This window comes from Poecile atricapillus, chromosome 9 (genome assembly GCF_030490865.1).
Source record: "Poecile atricapillus isolate bPoeAtr1 chromosome 9, bPoeAtr1.hap1, whole genome shotgun sequence".
NCBI lineage: Eukaryota > Metazoa > Chordata > Aves > Passeriformes > Paridae > Poecile > Poecile atricapillus.
This window is the reverse complement of record NC_081257.1, coordinates 18,094,457-18,115,619: the sequence shown is the minus strand read 5'-3', so window position 1 is coordinate 18,115,619 and position 21,163 is coordinate 18,094,457. Positions and strand designations below refer to the sequence as shown.

The window sequence follows — 21,163 nt, the reverse complement described above, 5'->3', positions numbered from 1 at the left end:
TAAGTTAGAGAAGCCTTGAACTGCTGCAGCCATTTTAAGCCATGCAAATGTCTGGATTTCAGCACTTCCCAGTGTAGTGGAATTATCAGCTTGCATTTAACCAGGGTGCCTGTATCAGCTTTCAAACAGAAGGTTTGAAAACTCTGATAATTCTGTATATTGAAACTCCAGTTAGGTCCTTTGGATAAGTGACAACTAGAGCTGCAGTAACTTTGTTTTGTTCAGTGTCTGATGGAAGTGAGTGCTGAATGGGTGAACTCAGGCTGGTGAATGGATTCTCCACCCTCTCCCGGGTGCACCTATTGCCTTGCTTCATCACATCCATGTCTTTGTGATTTGTCTCTACTTAATTTCAAACATATTTCTGCTTCCTTTTTTTTTGTCTTTGCTTTGACTGTGTCTGCAGTTTTTAAAGATCTTATTATTGAGGTTCCTTTATGGGTTCCAAAATGTTTAATTCATTACTAAGTCATTATAAACTGAAGGCATTTTATTTTCACGGGGAAATCAAGACAGTGCCAGGGAGATTATTTCCCCCCCTGCTACTGTCAGATTAGCTTGCAGAGAAGGGAGGAATTTGTGAATGCACAGTTGACTTTGATTATGTAAACTGGAAACTGGCAAACAGTATGGATTTATTTCAATTCCACTTACTTTAAAAAGAAATAAATATTAAATTGTGAGTGCCTGAGGGCACCAGACAAACAGGAAGCAGAAAGGGTGTATTCCTCCCTGACCTCTCCTGAAGAGCAGTAGGTGATGCCAGGTAGCTGGGCAGACGGAGCTGCAGGTTGTGCTGGAGGAGCGGGATGGTTTTGGGGAGGATGGGAGGGAGACAGGGGCTGGTTTATAGCCAGGAGCGGGCTCTGTGCCCTCAGGGAGGGGAGAAGCTGCTGCTGGGTGTGGGGCACTGGGATCTCGCTGGGATCCTGCAGGGATCAGCAAAGGGAAGCTCCCTTCTCCCCATCCTGTTGGGGACACAGCAGTGAGGTCTGGGCGCTGCTCAGACAGGGGCTGGGACACCCTGCTTCAATAAGCTCCCAGGAGCTTTTACCTCTGAACCCATCAGAGCCTGGCTCTTGTGCCAGGAGAGCCCTTCTCCCTTATCCTTACCTGCTGCCAGCCCCAGGATGGAGCTGGATGTGCAGCCATGCTCCTAAAAATCATCAACAACAGGGGACCACTGGGACACTCAGCAACTCTGTCCCACGCCACGGGTAAGGACGTTGTGCTCCATTGCCTTGATTTCATTATTTCACATTCCCTCCCTCAAAGTAAATCCTGCAACTCCCACTCATCCATAATACCCCCAATAAACAAATATTAACTTACACGGCTTTTCTTTTGTGCTAAATATTTGCCCAGGTATTTTATTTTGCAAAATTCAAGCTCATCCTTGTATGATCTGCTTGTGTTTTGTTAATCTGAGGATATTAATAGCCTGCTGGCATTACTGCTAATTTGGAGTTTCAGCTGTGGAGTGAATATAGTAACAAATTTTTGGAATGGTTTGTTAATCTTATCAATGTTCATTATGTGTTTATTAATAGTAATTAGAGCCAGTCATAGTGATGGATTTGGAATTTTTTGTATCAATCAAACAAGCATTTTTTGAGAGGATGATCATTTAATAGGAAATTTAATGTATAAATATGTAAAAAATTAAATTTGGTAGGAGAAACAATACAGGAAAACACTGAACTGAATTAATAGTTTTCACCAAAATTCTTGTCTTGTCTTGTCTGATCCATGTCCCCACCATCTCCCAAAGCAAATTAAAAAAAGGTGGAAGAAGGGAAAGACCTTATCCCTCTTTTTAAAAAAAATTACTCATTGAAACAGTTCCAATTGGGCTTTGTTCCATGTATCATACATTTCAAGGCAATTTTTTGCAGATTATTCAGAAAGTTTTAATATGCACATGCATGTTGAGGTATTTTTCTTCTTTTTCCTTCAGCTTTGGTGGTGAACTTGAGTTATTTCAAAGGGGTTTTGTTTATCAAAGGCCAGAAGGGAACACAGTTCTTCAGAAAATCAGTGCCCTGTGCTCTCTTGGCTGGGTCTCGGTCACAAAATCAAACCTTTCCCAGCCATTGGTGTTGCTCACTCCTCCAGGTTTACATCACAGTGTCCTTTTAGGACAAGTCCTGAATGAGTCCTTTGGGTCCTTGCAATCATATGAACAACAAAAAAGAGTAAGAGCATCTCTGAGAAGTCATGATTGGACTTTGTTGTTGTTTCCTTACCAACTCTGCTCCTCCGTTTATGCTCTTTAGGCCTGCTGTTGCCACTCAGGAAACAGATTATCCAGCACTTCTCCATCTTCCAGCCCAATCAGAGATTTCTCCTGAATCAGCAGTGTTTATTGTCTCCAACTGTACATAATTATGGTAGAGAGGTTGCACCACCATAACTGGATAATGTCAGCATTTCTATTACAGCGCCATACTTTTAGTGTCCTGAAATGGGGATATAAAATCTCACTTTAGCTTTATAGTCCTTCCAGTGGTGAGAGATAAGTGTGTGCAATCAGCCTTTAAGCAGTTAAAGAAACCCATAAAAAAATTCCTCTTTGGGATGTCGGTTGTGTAAAAGCTTGTTACAAACTGGGGTTTAATGCACTTTTGCAAAACTATTAAGCACCTGAAGCTAGCAAACAGCCAAGAAAATATCAATAATGCACAAGCACAGAATGATTTGCAGGTTGCTGCAACAAAAGAAAAAAAAAAAAAATATGTGGGCTCTAGTTTTAGCAAGTCTGCCAAAATATTGTGAATATTTAAGGGTGAGGAATGACTCCTGCAGAGCTGTTCTACTCCAGGAAACATGAGTATACATATTTAACAAGCTATTAGTACAGTTGTATAAAAACCTTTTATATGTATTTAATCCTTTATGAAAATGGTACTTGACATGTGAGAGGTCAGCTTTTTGCAGTTGTTTTTCTTTAAGTTTTTAGGGGTATTTTGAACCCTTTTTCTCACTGCAGCTTGCGCTTCCTCCTGTTACCCCCCGCCCTGTTTGCAACATCATGAATTAAAGGTGGGAGGTTGACATTAACCAAGGGCTTCTGCAGAATGAAGCAGCCTGTTTTCTTTAAAACATTCAATATGGTCTTTTCCAAGCAGGAGAAGAGGGTGACAGTTCATCCCTCTTTAAGAACTTGGATAGAAGTTCTGCCTCATGCTCTGCTGCTTATCATATTCATGCCAGCAGAGACCAGTGATGATTGCAGTGCTCTCTCTGAGTTCTGACACACTTCTAATTATAGCATACACTGCTGTAAACTCCAGAGGTGATAATGAAGCCTGGACCCATGTGTCAGCAGAGCTTTGAAAGGGTAATGCATTCCTGTTCTGCACTACTGGTCCTTATTTGTATGTTTGCAGGCACCCAGACTCCAGCAATGATGTCTTCCTTGTTTTCACTGAGCCAAGAGGTGAAACATGCAGAGCAGTGGAGATGTGTAATTTTATGAAGTTAATTGAGTATTAACTGTTTGCATGTTCTTGGGGAGATGCACAAGGAGAGGGGCAAGGGCAGGACGCTTTTCATACAAGACTTTGTATAAACTTGTTGCCTGGAAAGTGTTGACAAGTCTTTAGTGCTTTGCTGTCTGACGACAAACTCGTTCCACTTCTGAGCGTGGGGTGTAGGAGATGAGTGACCCCTGTAAACCAGGCTTACTTCTATTGCACAAATTCAGCATTCACAAAATCAGGATGTGCACAGAGTAAGGGAGGGACTGCACTGTTGATGAGTTAGAAACTTGCTCTAGGAAGGTCTTGGTGAGTGATGAAGACATTTATTTTCTTTTTTTTTCCAGAAGTGGTGAGCATAACTCTGCTGCTCTCTTACGCTTTCCTAATTGAGGTGTGAACTCATCATGCAAACCTTTACATATTCTGCTCTTTAATCTTAGCATGGGAACCAAGCTAGCTCTCAGAAAGGGAGGTAACCAACTTTGCCCTTCCTTCATGTTCTCCAGGCAGGAAAAAATAACCTTTCAGGCTTCAACCACTAGGAGCACCTTCATGTCTGGATGACCTGACAAATGAGTCCTGCTTCTTACTGCAGATGAATCAGCACAGTCTGTGTGACAGAATTGGCCTTCCATTTGCTTTGCTGGTGACAAGAAGTGTATCTTGAAGCAGATTATGAGGGTGCAGCAACTGGTGTCTTCTGTAGCCATTACTACTTAGTGGAAAAAGGAGATAGAAGTGGCCTTGTGGTTCAGTGTGGGAGGGGTGTCCCCATCTGAACTTCTCATCTGTCTTTGGTGAGGAGGTTGAATCCCAAGAGTCAAGCTACTGATCTGACAGATCAAAACTTGACTTTTGTGGATGTGTTACCTGTGGGCCAAGGGTACCAGGAACACCTGTAATGATGCAATTTCAGTCTCCAGGAGGAACAGAGGCTGTCCCCTGGCTTTGCTGCAGGGTGGAAGCACCTAAGGAAGAGAGAAATCTAACTTAGCAGAGGTTTAACAGCTAACACACTCAAAAAAAAAAAAAAAATTGGTATGTGTTTAGGGTAAATCTGACATAAATGAAATTATGCAAAACTATTTTTTTCCTTCTGGTCTCACCTATTTCAGCCAAGAGAGGGACTGAAACCCTCTTTCCTAGAGAGGGGGAAATTGCTTGAACTGGTATGAGGAAGAAAGAAAGAAAATCACCATGTTCTCCTGATGTGCTAAGCCAGAAAACTGCAGCCCTGTGCAAAGCTGAAAGTTGAAGAACAGGGGCCTTTCGGTTCATCCATGTCTTTTTGTCTTTCTAAATATGTTCTTTCAGTTGTGTGTTACCTGCTTTCATTTGCCTGGACCACGATCACCATCCGCAGCTGTCTCCAAGGTTATAGAGAATACAATTTAAAATGAGTTGGTGTTGTTTAAATGCGGCCTGCTGAGGGCTGCGTGAGGCGGTGCAGGCGGGCCGGGGAGGGCGAGGGGCGCTGGAGGTGAGGAGGGAGCACGTGGCACCGCGCTTATCTGCGTGGAAACGCAACACCTCGCAAACTTTTAAACCCTTAATCTGCAAAGCGAGTTTATATAAACCTGCGTGTGGAGGAGTGAGGGGCAGCGGGCCGCGGCTGCCCCAGGCTGGAGGTGAGCGGGGAGCGGGGAGCGGTCCCGGCCCGGGACACGGGGCAGGGCCGGGAGCTGCAGCCTGCAGCCGGGGCTACAGGGGAGGCTGTTTCGGACTGTTCCAGTGTTCCTGTGAATTAGCGGGTCTGTGGAACGAGCCTGTGCCGTGGGAACCTGGGGAGGAGCCGGCCAGGAGAGCTGGGGTGGCTGTGGGAGCGGGGAGGGCAAGCGGGGTCCCCATCTGTCACTGCAGCCGCTGTGGTGAAGGGGCTTCGGTCCCAGCTGCAGTAATGATCCATAACGAACATAGTGATGGTAGGGTTATAGATGATAACATGTAACAGTTCTGTATTACATGATTACAACGATTGTATAATGAGATATATATATATAGATATATATATATATATACATAATTATTATTAAATGTGGTCCTGGAGCATGCAGAGCTGGGCAGAGCCAGGCTCTGTGTGGAACAGTGCTGGCCCGGCACTGGGTCCCACCCAGCACCCTCCTCCATCCCTTCTCCATCCCTTCTCCATCCCTTCTCCATCCCTTCTCCATCCCTCCTCCATCCCTTCTCCATCCCTTCTCCATCCCTCCTCCATCCCTTCTCCATCCCTTCTCCATCCCTCCTCCATCCCTTCTCCATCCCTTCTCCATCCCTCCTCCATCCCTTCTCCATCCCTTCTCCATCCCTCCTCCATCCCTTCTCCATCCCTCCTCCATCCCTTCTCCATCCCTTCTCCATCCCTCCTCCATCCCTTCTCCATCCCTTCTCCATCCCTCCTCCATCCCTCCTCCATCCCTCCTCCATCCCTTCTCCATCCCTCCTCCATCGTCGTTCCTCTCCCAGGCCTGCTGGGCTTCCAGGACCTTGGGGGAAGAGTTTGGGTCAGGACAGTGCTCTCAGGCACACAGTGAAATTGAATTGTTGGGCTGTCCTGTGCAGGGCCAGGAGCTGGACTCGATGATCCTTGTGAGTCCCTCCCAACTCAGGATGCTCTTTGACTGAGTGTGTGGCTCTGTCTGTGCTGGAAAATGTTGATCACAGGTGTGTGTAAAGGTCCTTGGCTGGATTTGAGGTTGAGTGTTGCTCATAATCCAGACACATGATCTCTTGCCCTTGGTAAGATGCAGCACCTGCCCTAACAAATCCATAAATACTTGGCTGCTGAGCCCTGTCCTCGAGTGACTGCAGTGTAGATGTGCACTTTGTAAGAACTCATTTGAAAGAGGCCTGCTCTAAACAGGTGAATGAGTTGGATACCTTTGAAAAGAAAAATTCTCTTCTACCAGCACACTTTACAACTCTGACATAGTTTACAACAACATTGTCCTCTTGCAAATTCTGCTACATGATTACAGTGTTGCGAGCTCCCATGATTTGCAAACTTTAGAGGAGACCTTGAAGGAGGTAATTTAATCCATTCCTCTACCTGAAGGCAAGAGCAGCTTTGCCTAAGCATCATCCATGAAAGATGTGATAGGGAGAGTTATTTTTCTGCTCTTAATGGTTCCAAAGCCACTGACCATTGGAACCACTTGTAGCTGCTGGTGCAGACCCAGTCCTCCTGCAAATTTGAATTTTTGATGTTGAACTCTTTCAAAATGTACCTGTAAGTGCTATAGTTTTTACCCAGACATTTAAATATCACCCTGGGAAACTGAAGTCCTTTCCATGGGAATAGTGTATGGGAAAATAGGATGTCACTAAGTGAACAAGTTCCACTGGCAGTCCACAAAGTTACTGTGTATACTGTGTAACACAGAGTATACAAAACAAAATACTCATTTTCCTCTGCACTATTGTAAGGTCTAAGAAAAGCAAGCACTGGATGTCTGAGAATAAGCAGCTTTATAAATCCAGTTCTATAAATATTGTGGCCATTGCTACCTGACTAGCAGGTATACCACTCTAGATTAATTCATTATTATTTGTAAATTCACACATTGTGGTAACTTGTAGTCATGGTTTCCTAACAGATGAGGAGTGTAAGCTAAAGGTCATGAAGCAGGACCACTGATGGCCTGTGGATATCTTGAGCTTTCATTGTCTTCTTGTGGTCACAGGCTCCACGCTCCCACTGATCCTGATGGGAATTGTTTGTGCACATCAAGTGAGGAATAAACCAGGAAATCACTCACTTGTCCATTAGAGAGGCTCTCTGTAGATCTGTGGTGAGCAAGAGTCACAGCTGCCACTGTCTGCTGTGAAGCATTCCTTCTGAATGACCCCGAACTGTCTGCCATGGAAAGTACCTGCTTAGGGCTGTGGTAGCAAGAGCCTCTCATTGATCAAAGCAGGTTTCTCGAAGTTTGACTTTTCAAAAGTGTGTAAGTTCATCGCTGTGCATTTATCTTTCAGAAAAATTCCTAATCCAAGCTGTGGCTGATCAATGGTTGCATTAATTATGCACAAAGGGGTCAGTTCTACCAGCCTCGTTCCCTTTGAATGCTGCTTTACCCTGGGAGGAATTGACTTGCATTATGCAGGTTGGACAAATTCACCTCCAGTCTGAACTTCTGTAAAAGTCTCCAGGGAAGGTCAAGTTTCTGTTATTTTCAATAATAAATGAGATTCCCATTGAGTAAAATGATCCAGGAAATCTTCTTCAGCTCTCGGAATTACAGTTTTGTGGTCTCTGATGGAGGGCTGGGAAGAACTAATGAGAGTTGGAAGAGGGATGAACGAATCTCTCCAAGCTGCAGGTTTTACAAGTCCAACCTAGTAGAAATGGCTCCCAGCACGAGTGTTAATAACTTTTTATTAATTTTGAAGGTTGTCTCAGAGTTGTGATTTTCAAATACACTTGTTTCAAGTCTTACCCTATTTCAAGTAAAATTTTTATAGATGTAAGACAGGTACAACAATAAAGGAGAAGATGGTATTTGTGTAATAGACAATGATTTCTCACAGCTCACAGGAATGTCTTCCCTTCTGCATGTTTTTCTGCCAAATGGATGTTTGGAAGCATTAATGATTGCGTTTTCCCCTTCAACTCTGGAAGTAGCCTAATTTGGCTGAATAGTCAGAGGGGAAAAAAGAAATAATTAATGTGATTCATTCATCTAGAAAGTGTAAAGCATAACTTAAATGGCAATAGTGGTAGAAAGAACGCTATAGTGAATGTTTCAAACTTCATATTTTCTGTTGAGGTATGAAGTGGTCTGAAATGAGTGAGTGGCAGTTCATCAAAAAGATGTGTGTTTTCTTCTAATACTGTTTTATTGGCCCTTCCCAGTTATTAATCTCAGAATTGCTAAAAATACATGGGATAATGGATGGTTGCTGTTCAGAGCTCTAATTTACTTTACTGCACAGTCACTGTGGGAAAGTGCTTTAGCTACTTTGCCTCTTTTGTATTGCCTCAAGAAAGAATTTTCCCCATGTGTTTTGCTCCAGAAGTCATCTGTTGTTTTTCAATGTATGCACATAAACAGCTCTTGCCATTACAGCTGAATATTGAGTCAGCAGTTCCCTCTGATGAAGCCATCACCAAGGCCTGTCACGTTTATCTGCACAGATCAGCATCACAGAGCACGTAATGCTATTAACTCCCAAACATTGTCTGCTCACCACAGAACTGTGGGACACGAGTGACCTTCTGCTTTTTCCTTCCTAATCGGCTCTGGGCTTGGGCTGCCAGCTTGGCTGTTCTGTGCCTCCATAACCTGTCTGAAAAATGGGCACACTTTTATCTTCCCACCTTGCTGGAGGCATTTTGAAGGCAAATGTACTGACAAATGAGACCTGCTCAGATTTTTCAATGTATGGTGGAAGATTGGGGTGTTTGTTTTATTTTTATTTCAAATATTTAAAGTGCCTCCAATGAAATTATGTCTCATTCATTGGACTTTGGTCACCCTCATCTTGCAGTGGCAGAGGTAGCAGGGATTTCTCTCTTATGTTCTTTTGTCTTTCTGCACTGCGTCCTTGACAGGATGAGAGAATATTTCTTTAAAAAATGGTGCTGGGAGGTGGAACTGCTGGCTCTGTCCAGCCTTGTCAGCTCCACCAGTGCCATGGGCAGCAGGGACCACCTTGAATCAGCAGTGTCCTGAGTCAGAACCAAAAGACAATTTTATTTTTTTTTCCGTTTCTCTTTTTTTTTAATTCACAAAACATTTATTGCCCTGAGGCTGTTATCCTGCAAAAGCTTGAGCATGTGTTTAACACCAATCATGGAAATTGGTCTTGAAGCAATTGGGATACTTGTGTGCTTTGAACTGAGCAGGTGATTTGCAGCAAGTCCCATTATCAGTTCTGTACCAGCATCTGTCTGGCAGAGTGGTTTCACCTGCATCACTCCTCTGAAGGACTCAACACAGCTGTCAAAGGATAAATGCTTCACACTTTGAAAATAAGTGCTGGAGTTTAGATTTAAACTTCTTTTTTTTTTTTTTTTTTAATCTGTCATATGATATTCTTGTCCTGAAGAAAAGCAGTCTATCTCTGGTAATCACTCCACCGTCCTCTAAGTCAAATAACATCCAGATACTTCTGAGAGAATATCATCTCAGAGTTTTTCTAAAGCCTGGATCTGATTATGTGCTTCCAGGCATTCATTTTCCAGACATGTAGTGATCTAGGAGCATGAGAGATCAGATTTCTGGGAAGACTGTCTTCTCAACACCTCAGATCACAGCACCCTCCACCAACCGTGTCTAAGCCGAGGAGGTAATTGGGGTATTGAGGATTTCTTCCTTATCCTCTGTGTGATGCCAGCACAACTGCAAGCTAAAACCTGGTGGTGTTTTTCTTTGCAGGGATTTGGAGGCAAGACAAGGAACAGCTCATTTGTTTGGGCTGCCAGACAGTTGCATGAGGATAATTATTGTGTGCTGTTTATTTATGTTGGACTCAAACCAGTGGTGGTGGGGACCTGGAGATGCTCTGGAATTACTCACCGCAGTGAAAGTTGGAGCTGCTGGTGTTACAGCTCTGTGGGGCATCTCGTGTTGTCTGGTGCCCAGTCAACACCAGCAGGGCATTGATAAACCAGCAAACGAATTTAAAATGGCATTTAAAATCAGGGCACTTGCAGAAAATTATTTTCAATATGCTAATAAAGTGATGGAGCGTGTGATGTGATGGAATGATTGTTTTGTGTGAATGCAGAGCTGTAAACAACTACACAGGGATATTTAACAGAGAGAAGGTAGAACTAGAAGTAGTCAGATGAAATGAAGCAAAGATCATTTAAGCCAAGCACTGGAGTATTTTATAGGGGTGTTGTTTGGCTTCAGAAAGGCAGAGTAAAGCACCCTGTCAGAGTGTATCCTATGAAACTCCTAGGCGATGACAGGATTTGTAGGCGAGGTTTTTATTGTTTGTGTACAACTGGAAAAGCAATAAAATCAATGGAGAACCTTGTATACATTATCAATAACATGACAGTTCATTTTGGACTGCAGAGATGCAGAGTTATGCACCACCTAACCAGCAGGCTTTTACTGTACCAGGAAATGTTTTAATTAAAAGTGAGGAGAATGTATTGTAACTTGAATTTTCTTTAGTATCCTATTGCACTTAGAAAACTACAAGTTATTTCTGTGTTAGAGCTGGTGGATGTGGAATTTTCAGCAAAGGAGCTGTAAATAACAAAATATTGTAATAGTTTTTATTTCAGTGAGGTAATAAAAGATTTTAAATTTATGTATTTGATTTCTTTTACGTTTTAACACTTCCAGCTATCAACAGGGATGAATCTGAAACTCAAACACCAATCAGCTTCTCAATGTTTGGCATTTTTTCAGCATCTTGAGCTGTTATCTAATCAGCATCACAGAAGGTGAACCAGGAGAATGTTTTCAACCAGCCAAGTGATAGCAATCATGAAGGACTGAAGCATGCCTTGCATGCAGAGCTACTGAAAAATAAATGCAGGAATTGGTAGCAGTTAAGAACAGGTAAAATTACAGGATGGGATCTGTAGGGAATAGTGTCTAAATGTGCACATTGCTGGGTAGATCTGCTGTCTGTTCTAGTCCTTCCCTGGAGTTTTACAGCAAGTGCATCCATATGGTTACATGAGCACATGTTTCTGTGGTCTGCATCCTCCTTGCTGTAGCACAGGCATTCACATTTTTTGGTCAGTATTGAATATGGAGCTGGAAAACTTCTAAGCAAAGGTCAAGGAGGATTTGTGAGGGAAAAAGAACCATATGAGCCAAGGGTTGGGGAGTGGGCAGAGCCAAGACTTGAGGAGCCACAGGAGACTCTGACTTTCCAAGAGTGGGATGAGGTTATCACAGTTTGAAGTCCATTAGTTTTATGGCATTTCTTGGCTCTGGGCTATGGGAGAAAGTATTCCATGGAGACAGTGTTTTCAGTGTGCATTGTTCAGGGAAAAAGACTGCTTTTAATAACTATATTGATGTCCTGTGTGGTGGAATGGGGGTTGTGGGAGTGGTGTTTGTTTGTTTGTTTGTTTGTTTTGTTTGGTTTTTTGTAAAAAAATGGGAGAAAAACCCTCTGTGACTCTTTCTTTTCAGTTGACTGGATGTGGTCACTGAAACAAACTTGAGGCAAGGAGATAAATCAGTATGTCTTCTATGACTCTTTATTTCTGTGGTGGAATTTTACAGAGATTAGACTAATGAACTGATCTTCCTGCACTTAGGTGAGTTGTTTCATTTAGACTTTTAACTACAAATTAGGGGTCTGCTGCAAGGGCAGTTAAAGGCAAAGGAAGGAGTTTTATATCACACCCAAACAGGGGTGACCCTGTCAACATTGTGTTGTGTCTCAGCTGAACAAACAGCAGAAAGAGGTAAAGAATCTCTGTTGAGGCACCTGAGCTGTTGGACATCAAATAATCTGAAATTCAGTACTGTGGCTTTTAAGTGCAGAATATCTCTTCATGGATATATATGCACATATGTATGCAGATGTGAAAAGCAAACACTGATTTTGAATAAAAGCTGAATTGAAATACTGCAGGTGTTCAGTCTGTGTTGGAAATGCCATTTATTATGAGCTTATTTGTGGTACCTGATCATAGGGCACATCTGAAGCCTTGAAGTAGAATAGAAAGTAGGATATCTTGTTTTTGTGGAATTTTAAATGCTTTGGTATCCCGTTTTAAAGAAAAGAGTTGCATTTTTTTCTTCCAATACTTGTGTCAGCTTGTGTAGCAGTGGTGTTGAGGAATACACCTGGTGCAGGTACTGGGCTCAAAAGCTACAGATTAAGAGGGAGATGGAAATGCACTGAGCTCTGGGTGAGAGCCCCAGACAAGAGGCTGTGAACCTTTGGGATAACAAAGGACGTGAAGCTGGGGAATGCCAGCCAGGTGAATGGACACTGAGAGGTGCTGCAGGACCCTTCCAGTCCCAGAAATTAAAGTCTCTGGCCTTGGGAGTGTGACTGTCAGGCTATTATTCTTTTGGTTGAAATAGTCACACATATTGCCCAAACAAGTTTTAATTATATTTTAATAAAACTGGTCATTGTGTTCTTGTTCACTGTATTTCTGCTTCAAAACTCCATGTCTTTCCCCAAATGGGAAAATTCCTCCACTACTTTGTGGCAGGCAAAAAGGATTGTATAATGTTTATAAAACCCTAAAGTTTTCTCAGGAAAGCAGTGAGCATGGCTGATCGGACTTCCCTGATTTTGTGTCTTTCTATGCTCTGTGACTTGGCAATTCATCTTGTAAGAGTTTACAGTGTACCCATTCCCAAATGCTGTCTTGTCCCCTCATCTTTTCCAAAGCCCTTTTCTCCCAGCCTTTGGTCTGGAACATCAGGCAAAAGGTTTGAGAGCCATTTATTTCTTACCTATTCTATGGTTCTATTCCTGTATAACCTACACAAAACTTGTACCATGTGAACATTTGATAGCTAATGAAATGCAGTGTTTAATACTACACTGTCTTAATCCAGCCACTCAGCCAAACATCACAGGGAGTTGATGGGTGTTTTCTTTCTCAGCAGCTGGATGTTGTCACTGGACCAGTTCACAGCTTGGTTTAACTCTGTCCTTGAGTTATGAAGCTCTCAGACTGGGCTACACCTTCTCTTTGGCAGTTTGGAGAAATCAGATAGCTCTGCAAGCAGCCCTGAGAAAAGCAGATTTAAAGCATGATAGGTTATACCTCCTGATAAACTGCTTCCTAAAATATGAAAGTATAAATAAGACAATGAAGTATTTGTTTAAAAATGCTGAATGCGTGGGGGCAGTCTTCCATTCCAGATCTCCTGTGAGTTAAGAGTATTTTAAGCACTTCCCCACACACACCTTTGGCCTGTTGTATGTAATACAGATGTGCACATTCATGTGCATGAATTACAGATGTAATTCATATGGAATAGTCATCTGAATCCACGCTGTGCTTTTCCACTGCTCTGCCTCAGCATGGTGAGGCTGCAGGTGATGTGGAAACACTGCAGGGATCAGGCTGGGCTTGGGTTGAAATCGCCTAGAGTGAATGATCTACAGGATTAAAAATAACCAGCTATAAATAATATATATAAATCATCAGGATGCTCTGTAATTATCTAGTGTATGTATTTAATTTACCACCCTCAGCCATAGCCTTTCCCAAGATAGGGATTTCTACTGAAAGTAATTACGATAATTTTTACAAAGATGAAAGATGGACCTTTTGAAATTAAGGTGTGTGCCATGGCAGAATTATCTAAGCTTCAAAAAATGTATATATGAGAGAAACAGAATATAAAATGCAAGTATATAATCACTTGTTAATTTACCTTCAGCTAATTTCACTTTCTATAAGTTGCATCCACATTTAGACAAATGGCAATTTTCATTCATTTCTATGCCAGTATTTAAAAGAACATTACTGTGTAATGTCATTACTACAGCTTTATTGATTTATAAAATTGCACTTTATTACACTAATCCATATATTAGAATGAATAAAACTGTGCATAGTTACAGCTAAGGTATTCTTGCCAAGGAGGCACATGGTTTGCTTTTTCATCAGTAGTTCACAATTTGAATTAGTGGATGTCATGCTGTTGGACTCTAGGAACATGGGATTAATGGCAAACTCATTAGTTCATGAAGTTTAATCTTCTTGGTGGGTGTCCCACCTCGTGGGAAATAAGAGGGATTTGGCTGCAGGTGTCTGGTGAGGTAAAAGCAATCATTCAAAGAATGGGATCTAGAGCTGCTGCTATTGTGAACCTGAGAATATTTATTATTTATGCTTTTTTTTGGTGCCAGAATACTCTTTTCTTTGCGTAGGAGAAAGCAGATGAATGCTCAGAAGGACACATGAGGAGGCTGTAACTGCATCAGCAAGTGCCACGTGGCAGTAGAACCACTGATGGTACTTTTCTTAGATCAGGGAGGTGATGTTCTGTTTGAATGTTTGGCATAGATCCTTAAACAGGTCTTTTTTAAGTGGCTTTCTTGGGGAGTGTGGCAAATTTTATACCCTTAATTCTCATCATCAGGTAATTATCAGTTTCTTTTAAGTTGCTGTTACAGTGGAGAGTGAACCCCTCAGGCTGAATTGGTTTTGCTAGCCCTGCAGTGGTGTTTCGCAACACGTCCAGATGAGCTTGCAAAGGACATGGTGGCAAGTTATTTTTGTCCCTTTTAATCTGTTAGGCCCTGATCCTGATCTGTAGGGTTTCCTAAATCTCATTGATTTCTCTAGAATTAGGTTCCTGGAGTCCTCTGAGAGCTTGGGTTTGGCTGGTCTTGTGCTATTAACCGGAAACAAACCCACTTTCTCTACCTCAGAGCACTCTAAGGATAAATGTGTTGAAGATTATCAGTGTTCTTATTTGGTGGCAGGGAAGGCCACTGAAATACCAAAAATAGATTTATAAAGGACAGAAATAACTCTCTGCCTGAAGGGTTTACACAATCTGAGCTGTGCTGTGTGGCTTGGCTGAATCACTTCTCCAGGGAGGCTCGAGGCAATCCGTGCTTTTTGAGGGGAAGGGCCAGGGAGATGCATGGACACAGCATTTCGGAGAGAGGGAGAATGGCTTCTGCATGTGCTGAGGGCCAGCCTGCCAGCTCTTGTGTGCGTGGCTGGCACAGCCCTCTGGGCAAGAGGGGTTCCTCACAAGCTGTTGTTCTGGGGTCTTTCTTTGGCCACTTGCTGGAAAGGCAGATGGGAGAAGGAGATACTGATCCCTTCCATCTCCCCCATGGAAGAAAAATTGCTTTAGACCACGGCCATGAAATGCATTTCTCTCCGGAACGTGTCTGTAAAAAGACAGTTTTGTCTTGGTCAGCTCTTTTCTGGGTTTAATCAGTCGTTCCTGATGACCAAGGTGACAGTAATTTGCTTTTAGTCCTGCAGTAGTGTGTGTGGCCAGGAAGAGTCAATCAGCATCTGTCCCTGCACATGCATCATTAACAGGGCTGTGAGTTAATTTCTAGCAGCAGACACGTTCTTCTTTGGATTGAATTTCTACTCCAGCACCAAGACACTTTGGATGCTTGTCACGTTCTTGGGGTTTATAGGTGTTGAGTCGCTGGCTGGAGAAGGGACCGACGGAATTTAAAATCCCAGAATGGGCTTCCTGAGTCTCAAGTTTCAGGAGAAAATTGTATTTATAATCTGGGCCTGTTTGGTTTGTAACAGATTGGGCCTGTCTGAAATGTCCATATTTTATGTAGTTACAACTATGAGTAACCCCTTACCACAGGTACATGGGGTTACTGTGCATAATGGATTGCGCAACAATGTCCAAATACAATTCCTTTTACTTCTGTTGGGGGGAAAAATAAGGTATTCTTTCTTTGGGTAACCCTAGAAGTCAATAAGATAAGGCACTTCTGTGTACAGTGTCTTCTTGCAGATAGGTCACACTTTATTTTTGTGAATGTGGATAAGGCTGTTTTTAGTACTGTGCTGTTGATAAGTTCTGCCTTAAGCTTGGCTGCTGATCAGATTCCCTCTTCTGGAGTCAGACCAGGTTGTCTCTCTCTTTTCCCTTCTCCATTTGCTACTAGCAGACCTGTGAAGTTTGTTCTGCTTTCCAGTTATTTGGCACCATGGGTGACAGATGCAGGAGAGCCAAAGCAGGCTCTCCAAATTACCCTGTGGTGTGAGGGAAGAAGGTGACCTCCAAACACAGTGGGAGAGAAAAGGGGCTGTTTTTCCTAATAAGTTTCTTTGGCAGCTGAAGGCTTTTTCCGTGTGGGTGATGAGAGCGGTCTCTTCTTGCTGAATGAACAAAAATACCAGTTTTCTAGAACACTGGGAAGAGCAGCACCCAGCCTTCCTCCCACCCCAGCCTTTCCAAACCTCACACTGCAGCACTTGGCCCTGCAGCCTCCCAAATCAGGAGCATCCCTGCACACTTCACATTAAAACCTTATTTACTGCAGTTCCACCCACTGCTGGTAACCACCAGTGGCTTGAGTCTGTATAAAATATGGTTGTAGCAACTATTATCATTATTTTGAGTGTACAGCTCCCACATTGTCTGTCATTTTAAGAGATGCTGGTCAGTGGAGATGAGGAGCAAATGGCTTGTGGTTTGATGAGATGTATTTTGGTGGCTCACCAGATTGTCACTGCCAGCCAGTGGAACTGGAGAAGGAGTTTGCAGAAATTACTGCTCTGCAAATGGGAGTTGTAGGTATTCTGAAATGGAAATGGTGACTTCCAAATGACTTGCTAGGGGTTGTTTTGGTGCACAGTAACAGTATTACTGCCCAAGAACGCTTTTTCTTTTAACATGGAAGCAATTTCAGTGAATTGCTGAAAATGCAGCCCCATTAAGTCTTAGTTTTAGATTACAATAAGCGAGACTCTGATTAATTTAGCAGCAGGGCATCAGTGAATATTAACAGCTTAACTTGAAGCCCTGGTAGATTGATAAAGAACTAAATAGCCCCTGACTCGTATATTAACAGTCTGGCCATAGTATAATTGAGGCTCGTGTTGGGTAAGTGTCAGCATGGTTGATGGGCAACACAACAGCAGAAGCTATTTGTCTTTTAAATGGCCACTTAAATTATTCAGCATAGTAGTTGATAGTCATCAGAACATCTGAGCCACAGCTCAGTTATTCTAGGCATGTGTGCACGAGCTCTAATTAGTTCACATAAAGCACTGAGCCCTCCTTGGGTAAACTCACCTGTGTCTAGAAGCATTCTCAGGTGGGGTCACCAGCCCAAGATGAGATCCCTCTACTGTGGCCCAAGCATTAGAGATGAATGAATGAACTGGGATGCAGATAGCTTAGGGGTGATAACCAAACCAGCAGCTGGGCAAACATTTTGTCTGAGCCACTCATGTTAGGTGTACTTTTCATTGCCCAGTCCACAAGAGAAGGTAAAAACTGCAATGCTAACCAGTAGCTTTATTTTTTTGTTGTTTTCTTAAGTCTTCTGTGGTTACAGGAAATTTGAGGAATTCCCCTGTGAATGTAATGTATCTAACTACTTGTGTATGCTGTGGGATATGCTAGCCAACTAAGACTGAAAGCTTATGAACCATTAAATGTGCAGAAGGAGTTGGTAGCCACCCAGTTTCCCCTCCAGTTCCTTCTTGTTGCAGCATTAGCAATTCTGAGGTAGTCACGCAATGGACATAGCGCAAATTAATTAGCTAAATTGGTACCTAAAGGCAATAAGATTTCATGCCACTTAATATTTCAATGCAAACAAGACAGGCAACTAAACGTATTTAAATATGATTGGCTCATCTTCTCAAGTGGAGTATCTTATCTTTTGTTTGGGCTAAATACAGCTCTCATTGTGCTCAATTAATTCTGCCATTAGCAGTGGTCTGACCTGCTATTAGCTCTGATAAAACGTAGTCATCCCCTTCACTGAGGACCATCCTGCAGTAAGGATGTTGAAATGCAATTTAAAGGGGGAAGGAGGATACACACACTTTGCTTTTGTACGTAATTAAGCCATGCTAGCGATGGGAGACTTAATTACAATTGGAGTTTATCAGCAGAGAGCTCCAGTGGTGGCTTGCAGGTTGTGATGGTGCTGGCCTGTGCACACACAAGCTCCACAGCCTTGGAGCAGTTGTTCCAGGCTGTGAAAGGGCTCTGCATGGAAGGTGCTGAGTATTCCCTGTGTCCAGTGCCTGGGAAAAGTCATGGAGTTTGTGCCTCTTGGCTTTCCTTTCTTCCCCCCTTTCTTGCCGCCTGCCCTCTCCCCCCACCCTCCTTGTGAAGCAGCCCTTCTGGCTTTGTTGTAAGTGTGGTTTGTAATCATTGTACACATCCCAGATGGTTCATGAAAACTCTTTGAAATGCCATCTGCCAGGCGTGTGTCCAGCCGGCAGCCTGTCATTCTGCTACAAGAAAAACGGAGGCGGGTTTTCCCTTCCCCCTGCCTTCCTGAATTGCATTCTGTAACACTTGCTCAGATGTGGAGCAGGATAACAGCCGGAGCATCTGCAAGCAATCTCTGCTCCAGACAGCAACATGGAAAGTTGTTGGGTTTTTCGCCTTCGCCCAGATAAGATATCCCAGCCAGTGTAGTTTTTATTTTCCCTGGGTTTGCTGCTGAGGACCAGCTGAGGTGACAAATGTTATCTCTGTGATGCGATGTTTTCCTTTTCCGCGGTGACTTTCCTAATGCTTCCTGCGTGTGTTGCAGGCAGTCGCGCTGATAGCAGGCACAGCTGCGTTTTTTTGACTTGAACACATTCAGGAAATTAAGAACACTGAGATGAAACAAATAGATCCATTAAAATGGCTCAGAGGAATTATGGCAGAGATATAATTGTCATGTCAAATAGGCAGCCAGCACTAGTAAACTGCTGACTGCAATTTCACTGCTATAAAAATTCAGAAGGAAGGAAAAAATGATTAATAAATATGCTCTGTGGGAAGATAGAGATAAGGAAAAGAAGAGGCTTTAAAAGATAAGGTGAAAGCAATCCTGAAGTTCCCTGATCTTTGTGTCTCATCAATGTGTTAGTAGTTATTGGGAAAACACGCGTCCCGATCTTTGTCATTCGGCTCACATGCCACATGGCTGGGGGTGACGTTTGACTGATTGATGAGCAGTGCTACAGTCTAATTCTCACTTCATTGTGCTCTGGGCATGGGACAGCTACAGCACACCATTGCTCATGGTTATTGGTGTGGTTTTTGGTCCTCCTCACTTCCCACTCGTGGCCAGGTTTCAGGGAGTGTGGCAGTGGCCACAGACACGATGCTCCAGGGAGGGTTCTCACAGCCTCGGTGACAATGTCAGCACTCATGGGGGAGTTGTGGCATCTGGGCTGTGATCATGCTGGCTGCATGCTCCTGGTGTGCCAGGGAGGGACCTGAGTGAGTTTCTCTGCCTGCCTGGGGATGGAAACACTGGCACTGGGGTGGGGTGGGGCACATGGTGCAGCTCCAGCATTTCTCTGGACTAGATCTGTGAAAGAAAATTGGCTTCTGTTACAATCTACCCAGTAAAAACTGTTGTAGCCTTACTATAAGGATTTAGAAATACAAAAAAATGCAAGACTGAGTCCTTAACAAATAGGAAAGAGTAATTCTTCTAGCAAGGTAAAGATATCCATCACTGTTTCCATCCCCTTTCTTACTTTTTCTCCCTCCTTTACCCATTCATACAGCTCCAAGAGGAGGAATGATGGAAAAAAGCACAGGAATTTATAGACTCTTTGAAGGCTGACGGTAAATAATAAAAAAAGAGAGTTTCTATTTTGAAACAAGAAATGGAGGATGTTAGAGAAAGTGGATGTCAATCAAGGAAATTAATCTAGTGATAGTCTTTCAAGGGTGTCACTCTGTCAAGACTGACCTCTTGAACAGTCTCTCAGATGAATAGGAGATAAGCAGACTTTCCGCTTTCCTGGCACTTGAGGAAAACATTTGCCAGATGCAGGCATGGTAAATTTATGCTCTTTCAACTTCTGAGAACTGGAATCTTCCCAATTAGTTTTCAGAAGCTCAGCTTCTTTATTCTTTCTTCTGTCCTTTTATAGAGGGTTTAGGAAATTGTATGAACTGAGAAGACACTGCCCAGGGGCCAGAATAGTCCCTCAGAAGTGAGGAATTATGTTTTGTTAAATGTTAGGTGTGGTTTCCACATCTCTGAAGTTATTCCCAAGCCAGCAGACTGTTTCAGTCACGGCATTCAGACACCTCCAACTCTCTAACTCCGGTCTTTCTTCCAAAAATCAGTTTCCTGTACCATCTGTAAATCTGTCATTTATATTTAATCTCAAATGTACAGAATCCAGTCACCTCCCAGCTTCCAGAGTCATGGAAAATAAAGGCTATTGAGCAGAAATTGATCCTTATCAATGAAGCTGTGCTCAGTGACCTAAAATGCAGCATCCCAAGTCATCTTAGGAAAAAAGTAATGAAATGACTCATCTTACACTGTGCTTCAGAGTGCTGTAAATTGGCCAGAAGGGACAAGAGTTTCAGAGCTGGCAGAGTTGCAGTGATCAGAGCCAGTTCTCCATGGGTGCTACAAAAATTGTCAAGTGCTGGAGAGAGAGATTGGGTGTGACTTAAAACTCAAAAGTATTCCTGAACAGGAATGAGCATGTAGGTGAACTTCTGTGAGAGGAGTTGTCAGGTTGTCTCTTCAGTGGGCATGTGTGAATGGAGCATCAAATTGTCTCATGGTACTTCTTGCTGCTGAATGAAAAATAATAGCATAAAAAGAGATAAAACAGTAAGAAGAAACAAGGGAGGAATTATGTTTATGATGTGAGAGAACATTTGGTGAGATAGTGATACAGAAATAATGGAACCTCAAAAATAGTTGCTTTATCTGTTAATACACATTGCAGTTTTAGTGAAGTATGAGAGACAATGCTAGCAGCAGAAAAGTGATTGCTGGCATATTCCTAGGTACCAAACTTTTCTAGCTGTGTTTCTGGACACACAGAAGAGATTTCTTTGCCAGAGACTTTCTGAGAATACAAGAAACTTCCCCCAGTTGTTTTGTTCTAATTGGTGCCCTCAGTTCAGCCTGAAATCTATGTCTTGTTTCCACATGGGCTCCTAACTTCAAACTTCTTTTGACCCTTGTAGTTCACAGAACTGTGTTTTACAGATTCTTGATACTGTTGGATCTTTGTGAAAATTTGTTACTATCCCTTTTAACTCTTGATAAGAAAACAACTCTAATAATAT

At 42.8% G+C, this 21,163-nt stretch overlaps 1 protein-coding gene across 20 annotated transcripts in view; it reads left to right on the top strand.

Annotated features, from left to right (window-relative positions):
* MAGI1 (membrane associated guanylate kinase, WW and PDZ domain containing 1) overlaps positions 1-21,163 on the top strand; it is a 330,591-nt gene that overhangs the window by 223,861 nt on the left and 85,567 nt on the right. Inside the window, exon 1 of one of the 20 annotated variants that reach the window (XM_058845499.1) lies at positions 4,980-5,110. The exons of the other annotated variants lie outside the window; for them this stretch is intronic. The gene's annotated coding sequence lies outside the window, so the exon portion shown is untranslated. Of the gene's footprint in view, positions 1-4,979; positions 5,111-21,163 lie in introns of those variants that run through there. 20 annotated transcript variants of the gene reach the window in all.